The 8,206-nt window shown below is 44.7% G+C and overlaps 1 long non-coding RNA gene across 1 annotated transcript in view; it reads right to left on the bottom strand.

The window, feature by feature from the left end:
• Positions 1-657: 657 nt before the first annotated feature.
• The window catches only part of Gm33439, a 38,456-nt gene continuing 30,907 nt past the window's right edge, over positions 658-8,206 (bottom strand). The window contains exons 2-3 of the long non-coding RNA XR_001779651.1: positions 985-1,104; positions 658-886 (exon numbers count right to left, since the gene is read on the bottom strand). This is a non-coding gene — a long non-coding RNA (predicted gene, 33439). The remainder of the gene's footprint in view (positions 887-984; positions 1,105-8,206) is intronic.

The raw sequence follows: 8,206 nt of genomic DNA, 5'->3' as shown, positions 1-8,206 counted from the left end.
CTCAATCTACCACCATGCATATCCAAGTTGGGTAATCCTCCCTGCTCCCAGAGAATGTACAGCTTTCTATGAAATGCATTGTAGGAATTGTAATGAACCATATTTAATGAACTGAGATATATAACCAGACAAGCTAACATGTCACAGCACTGAGCATACGTTTATTTTAAAGTATGGTTGAATTTAAGAAATCTTAGCAAACTTTGTGAATTTAATTGAGTGGTCTCACTGGGAAGCTGTTCACTTACTTCAGCAATAGTGGTTATTTTGAGATAATTTTGGACCGTCTCTTTGGAATTAATTTAAGAAAATACAGCACATTTTTTTCTGAATATGTTAATGGCAGATCTTTCATTTGAGAGTAATTTGAATTTGGGAGACAGGCAAAAGTCATTGGTTTTTAAAATCAGTTTTGTGAGACAAATGGTGAATGTTCATTGTAATCTTTGAAACAGATCATAACACAAAAGAGATTTTAACACAAAAATCAACACGGGAAGACTGGATTCTTAAACGTTCTGATTAGTTTTCCTGAGGGAATCAGAATAGGTGCAAAGTTATGCTTTATCATGCAAAAAATACTTGTTTTTTTAAAACTTGGTTTTTGTTTAATTTAGTTCAGTTCCTCAGAGGGAGCTATTTTAGAGTATTAGAAATCCTTTGCTTTAGTTATTCTTTCGAAGCCTGGGAATGCCTCTCATCAGAGGAGAGCATTTGCAGGTATTCTGGGATGCCTTAGAAAGGCAGCTTTTCGATCGCCGTCCACTCACGTGCAAGATGAACCGAAGCGAACAAACAGCAGCACAGCTGCTGGACGCTGATGGTGCCACTCACCGACGCTTCAGAGAACTCCACAGCGAGGACAGACAGACTCGAGGGCAAGGCGCTTCACCATGGGCAAAACACAGAAATATTAGCGATCGAGGCCTAAAGACACAAACCCAGAAAACACTGGACTTGAGTGAGCACTGAAACGTGAGCCACCTCATCATCTCTGGCTTCGTCAGCGTTCCTGATTGACTTATCGTAGACTGGGGCCCTCACAGGGCCAGGCACTGTGTTCCACCTTCTAACAAAGTTCTCCTTATCTTCATGGAGCTGACACTGTTATGACAAGGCAGAAAAAATACATAATTATGTAGCATACAAACATCTATATCATATACATATGCATGTATACACACAAATACTATATATGTATATGTGAATATATATGTATATTATCCGAATGTGTATATATGAATATATATGAATAAGTATATATATATGCATAAATATGTATATATATATGAATGAGAGAGAGGGAGAGAAAGAGAGAATCCTATGATGGAAAAGTACAGAAACAGAAATCCAGGTGACAAAGAGAAGGTTCTTTGTTGTGGGAAATATTAAAAAAGTGAACTGGCACATTCCTGCATTTGAGTCCCGCAACTCTCTGCCCTAGTGGCCTGGCCGGCCTGTTCTTATCTCATGAAGACTCTGACTCAGAACTCCAAAATCTCTCTACCCAGTGCGCTAGGTTCCTACTGGCAGGTTGTTACCACGACCTTTGTGGTGCTCATCAGGTAAACCCACGTTTTGCCGTCATCGTACCATTCCCTCTTGAACCTGGATGAGCCACTACATGAAGGAAAACACAACACAAACTTAGTTCAGAAACAACGGTGACTCAGTCGCTGGGCACAACCACTAAAATCCTAATCTTGTAAGCCTTATTAATTCTAAACCCTCTGGTGGCAAATCCTGAAGGATCCGCCTTTGAAACTGGGAGTCACTCATAGCTACATCTTGTCCTCATGCTATCCCCATCCAAAAGTTCTTGAAGAAGGCATATGTGTGTCAGGAAGGTATTGAAGACCAAGCCTGTGTGGTAACAGAGACCTAGCCTAGCCAGACTGTGGAACACAGGCTTTCTGGAGAGAAGCCATGCACATAAGGAGGGTCTAGGGTAGCGGGGCTCTCCTTGGCATGGTTGAGAGCAACAGGCAGGTGGATGGAGTAAGTGGGTCAGGAGGGGCTGGTGGGAGATGAAAGTAAAGACTACTGCAGGTTCTGGGCTATGGAGTTTGTGAGTTTCATAAAGACTTGGAATTTAGAGGCCAAGTGTGGTGACACATGCATTTAATGTTAGCACTAGGGAGGTGGAGGCAGGCAGAGTTTGGGGCTAGCCTGGTCTACACGGTGAGTTTCAGGACCGCAGAGCGTTCATCAGAAAGTGGTAATAGCTGGAAATAGTCTTTAGAGAGAGAATCAAATATAAAGGAAACCATTGGGATGGGTCCTAATTCAATTCAATCTCACTGCTATCCCTATTACGGAGAAAATTTGGGCAGGACTGACATTCCCCAGGGAAGCTCTTGTAATGAGACCGAGAAGGTCATGTGAGGATAGAAGATGGTTGGAGGGATAAGCCTGCAAATATGACTACAAACAAAACAACCACAGAGATTACAGGCCAAGCAGCCGAAGCCAGGACAGAAGCCTGGGAGAGATGGGTCCTGATGGCCTCAGAAAGGCACAGCTCTGCGGTCACCTTGCTTCCTGACCCCTAAGTGCCTAGGATTAGAGGAGAAACTCACCATTTTTTCAGGCCAGCTACTTCCTGGTATTAGATTGTCCCAAAGCCCCAAGGGAACCTCTTTCTCCCTAGCCCTCTGTCATCTGGTTTCCTGCTCATACTCAGTCCTGCTGTCTCTCTGTTGGAATAAATCACCCAATATCAACAAATTATCTGTGTTACCTGTCTAGTGGTCTTGATACGGTTGGTTCATTTTCTCAGCAACTAAAAATGAACACACACACACCACAACACCACTACACACACACATACACAAAACTAGAGGACCCAGAAGCCGAAATTCATTCCCCTACCCCCACCCCACCCCACCCCACCCGGGTGAGCTAGGGGTTTCAAGTGGACTAGGATGCAGCCTCCTCCCATCATTTCTGATTGGTCAGGTTAGACAAAGAAAAGTGGGCAGATTGGCTCACAGCCACGGTCCTGGCAGGTCAGTTGGAAAGCCCTCAGGTGGCGAGATGGACATCTGCTAGGTCCTTGTCCCGGCTGAAGGCAAAGGGAAAGAGTCCCATCTTGTTTATTTATGCTGTCTCCCACCTCTGCGTCTGTCTGCCTGTCAGGGTGCTGACTGATGCTATACTCTCCATCAAATAGCACCTGCCTTCTTCTTACTGTCTTTGGATCAAGAGAGCTTCGGAGCAAAGCCCTGTCTGGCCTCCTAAGTTAGCGCCTCACGTCCACCCATGTCGGCAACACTGAAAGACTCATGCTGCACACTCTGCTACCCGTAGCTATATTGCTCATTCTCTCCTCACTTCTTGTCTGTCCTTCCTCTGCCCTTGCTATATTGCCAAACCAAAAAGTACAGTTCAGGAACAGAAAGATTGACTTAAGCTCACTGATGTAAGCTATCCTGGGACGTAGTAAACACTCAATTAATGTTGATTGAATGGATAAGTACGTAATCAAGATAATCTTTAAGATGTGATTGAGATGGATAAGGTCCTCCTCAGAGTTCTGTGTGTTATGGGACACTTATGTATTTATCTCACTCCTTCACCCGTGGCTGCTGCGCTGCTGCCCTCTGATTTATACCAACACAGATCTGGAGACGGCCCGCCCCTTCCTTTGTTCTTCCTCTAACAGCCACTCACTGATGCTGTAACATATTTTTCTGGAGCAGTGCAGAGGCTGCGTGCCACAGAAAGACAGAAGAGCCAAGAGTGGGTGGATGACAGACGCCCGTGGCTGGGCTGAAATTCTCTGGTCTCCACTCTCCTGGAATTTCTTCTGTGGACACCTATTTGCTGCAAGCTCTGCTCTCTTCTCTCCCTTCCTATTCCTTTTCCTCTTTTCCTGTCTCTGCTTCCCTCAGGCTGCGCATATTGCTCCTTGTGCCCGGCGCACAAGTTTATCATTCCCATCGTTAGCTCACTTTGTTCCATGCCTGCTTCCCAAACCCAGCCCAAACAGCCTGCAAATTAGCTTCCTACACAGTTTCGTCTCTTAGTATAACTCTGGTACCAGCTGGTAAAATTATTTATAATTTTATCACACTTCAGAGAATTATCTCCTTTAATTGCCACAATAACCAGCTAGTGGAATAAATTCCATTGTTGCCACCATCACGCGTAAGAAAAATGAAAGCGGCTGGATGCCGGAAGCAACCTTCCCAAGGACAGACACCAAGGGCAACATTAAAATTTGACAAAAACCCGAACCTGTAACACGGAAAAAAAAGTATGTTAAATACACATGTAAAATGTAATATGTTTGTAATACTTACATATTTTAATAAACTGCCAAAATTATACACAATGGGTCTCAAGATATAAGCGGTTTCTCTCAATTATTGCTATCTTTTTGTTCCTATAGACAACTAAGTAAGACTGTTGCAGATGTACAGCTCAGTTGTATTCTGATGTCAACACTAGGGGAGCTAGGTGGCCTTAAAGGATAGACTCTGGAATTAGGCATATTTGGGCTCCAATATACATCCAGATCTGGTCCAGCTTTAGCAGGTAGAGGTGGACAAGCCTTGTGTGATGGTTGGTGTGAGCTGTCAAATTGGCGGAACATGGGGTTGTGGAGGAGATGGGCCTCTAGCTATGCTTGTGGGAGACGTTCTCGATTACCTTAGTTGATGCAGGAAGAAGCATCATAATTGTGGGCAGGGCCTTCCCTTAAGCAGGGGACTCTACACTGTCTCCGATGGGGAGAGTGAGCTGAGCACACGTGTCCTCTCTGTTTCCAGGTTGTAAATGTGTGTGACCAGGTACTTCAGGCTCCTATGGCCTCAACTTCCTGTCCACGACCATCCGTGCCTGACCACAAGCCACAATAAGACTTTTGTCCCATAAGCTGCTTTTGCCATAATATTTTACAACAGCTCAAGACAAAAAAGACACTTCTTAACCCTAAGCCTTAGTTTATGCATCTGCAGAATGGGGAATTGCCGAGTGGATTAAATAACGAGGAATGTGCAAGGATTTGTGAAATATTCACTGATCGTTGAGAAGTGACACTCTGCATGTTACCTGGACAACACTAGTGAAAATCTCTGACATCAGTTCTAAGCATTTTCCTCAGTGTTGTGGACAACTTGGATTTTAGAGAATCAAAGGAAAATCAAATTTGGAAGTTTTTATTTTGTAGATTTGAGTAAAAGATTTAACTCTTGATGTTCTCCCAGAGGCATCAAGAGTTCCTCACATGAGTAGCAACGCTCCCGTGTTGCTTAGCAACAGCATCCCTTCCCATGGTCCTCAACCACAGGTGAGGCACTGTTGACAACACCTGGGAATTGAAGTCTTATTCTAGAGGGAGGATGGTTTCATATGTAGGGACTGAAGTCACCTGGATAAAGAATGAGCTATTGTGGCAGCATAAAATTTTCACAGGAAAATTCTTTTTTTTCTCCATTTTTTTAGGTATTTATTTCATTTACATTTCCAGTGCTATCCCAAAAGTCCCCCACCCACCCACTCCCCCACCCACTCCCCCACCCACCCACTCCCACTCCTTGGCCCTGGCATTCCCCTGTACTGAGGCAGATAAAGTTTGCACAACCAATGGGGCTCTCTTTCCACTGATGGCCGACTAGGCCATCTTCTGATACATATGCAGCTAGAGACATGAGCTCTGGGGGGGGGGGGGGGTACTGGGTAGTTCATAGTGTTGTCCCACCTATAGGGTTGCAGATCCCTTTAGCTCCTTGGTTACTTTCTCTAGCTCCTCCATTGGGGGCCCTGTGATCCCTCCAATAACTGACTGTGAGCATCCACTTCTGTGTTTGCTAGGCCCCGGCATAGTCTCACAAAAGACAGCTATATCTGGGTCCTTTCAGCAAAATCTTGATAGTATGTGCAATGGTGTCAGCAATTGGAGGTTGATTATGGGATGGATCCCCGGATATGGCAGTCTCTAGATGGTCCATCCTTTCGTCTCAGCTCCAAACTGTGTCTCTGTAACTCCTTCCATGGGTGTTTTGATCCATTCCTATCTCCTTGTACTAAGGAAAATTCTTTATAAACATGTGTATCATGGCATTGTAGTATTTTAGATATGGTATCCTATACTATAAACAACCATATTTTAAAGTATTCCTTTAAAATGTAAGAAATTACTAGGAGGGTATGATCTGATGTGAGAGAAATGATATCAGAGAGCTGGGAAAGACTTAATTCCTGATCCCCCCCCCCCTTACCCCCTGATACAGTTGAGTTTAGATCCAATCATCAAAAGGCAACAAATTTTACTTTAATGCTTAGAATGGTAAATAATTACTAGGTTCCCCAGTGACCTAAAATCCATTATTACTTAAACATAGTAGCTACAAAAATGGCTAGTGAGTGTCCTCTTGCCTTTGTGATCTCACCTTGGGAGAGACCCCGGTGAGACACAGAGGGGATGGAACTGGGAGAAGTTGGAGCTGCAATCTGAGCCCCATGGAGATGAACAGACTATGGATTTAGAATACTCAGAAAATATGTGGCAAGAAGTGATTTAGAATGAGAAGGAGGGCGAGCCAACTTTAAAGGCTGTGCTGACTCTGTTTTGCTGACAATCACAACTCGCTCAGAATTGTGATATTTACCTAGAACACTAAAAAAATGTTAGAAGGTGAGGCACCATTATAGTAATTGGCCTTTTGTCACTGATTTGAATACCTTCCAGAAACAACTCAGGGAAGGGATGCTCATCTGCTCACAGTTCCAGAAGATTCAGTGGTGGGGAAGGACAACGGAGCAGGCCCTGTTCTGGCTGGCCAGGGAGCAGAGAGCAGGCGAACACTTGAGCTCTCTAGAGTTGTGGTTTCAATGTGACTTGTCTCCCACAGGCTCCGTATTGGAACACTACGTCTGTTGCTGGTGGCTCTATTTTAGAAGGTTATGAAACTTTTAGGGGGAGGAGCCTTGCCGAAGGAAAGAGGTTATGACGGGCAGGTCTTCTTGCTTCCTGATTGTGGATTGTGTGATGCAATTAACGAGATTAGCTGCCTCAAGCTTCTGCCGGCTGGCCTTCCTCACCCTGATCGGTTGCATTTCTTCTTACCTTGTGCGCCAAAATAAACCCCTTAAGGTTGCTTCTGGCCTGATATGTGTTCTCAGAGATGAAGATGAAAGTTAACTGTCACCACACCTAGCTTTCTCTCTTTCCCTTTTCACTCTGCTTTGGAGCCCCAGCCAAAGCAGGTTATGACTATGCATATTTCTTGCGTGCACTTGACTGGCCAGGAAGAACGACGCTGCAACAGGATCCTTCTGCACACGTTTATTAGGAGAGCTTGATTGCAGAGGCGAAGAGACCCCAAGGCCAGAACTGGTGCTGCTTATATAGGCCTAGGAGAGGCGTGACTCACACTGGATTGGTTGTGCTTGGGTTATGCTAATCACCTCATTTGCATGCCCACATCTGATTGGTTAACTTCTCTCTCATCTTGGCAAAAGAACCTTTACTGCCTATGTATGTGTGGTGGCCAGCAGTAGCCAACTGCCACTCTGCAACTGCCACTCTGTAACTGCCACTCTGTAACTGTCACTCTGTAACTGCCACTCTGAAATGGCTTCCCACACATATTCAGGGTGCTGTCTTTCCTGTCAGTCTTCTCTGGAAATGTGGTCACAGTCACATCCAGCAGTGTGACTCAGTATCCCTTAGAGCAGGAGAATTCTCAGCCTTCTTACTGCTGAGACCTTTTAATACAGCAACTCAGGTTGTGGTAACCCCAACCACCACCATTTCTATTTCTTAACTGTGATTTCTGCTGTTATGAATATTAATGTGAATATCTGATGTGCAGGATATCTGACATGCAAGCCCTGTAAAAGGGCTGACACCACAGCCTTCGATGATCTCGGGCCACGTAAATTGGCAGTGATGGCTAATCATTGTGAATCTGCCCCATGTCAATTTGATAACCAGACAAATCCTTTGAAACTATGACAGTCCACCTCTGCCTCCCCGCCCCCAATGGCTCATGTCCACCTCTAATGCTAAATACATCTAGTTTCTCTCAGGGAGCCCTCGTAGTCCTAACAACTCCAGCATTGCTGAAATGTCTAAGCATAGAATCTTTCCTGAGACTTAAGGCTGCTTTCCGCTGTGAGGTCCTGTAAAGAAAAACAACACAGAGAAACAATGACCCAGGATAAACATCCTCATTATAAAAGGGGTGAATGGCCGCAC

The sequence above is a fragment of the Mus musculus genome, chromosome 10 (assembly GCF_000001635.26).
Source record: "Mus musculus strain C57BL/6J chromosome 10, GRCm38.p6 C57BL/6J".
NCBI classification, from domain to species: domain Eukaryota; kingdom Metazoa; phylum Chordata; class Mammalia; order Rodentia; family Muridae; genus Mus; species Mus musculus.
The sequence above is the reverse complement of the archived record's forward strand: the minus strand, read 5'-3'. Positions and strand labels throughout refer to the sequence as shown.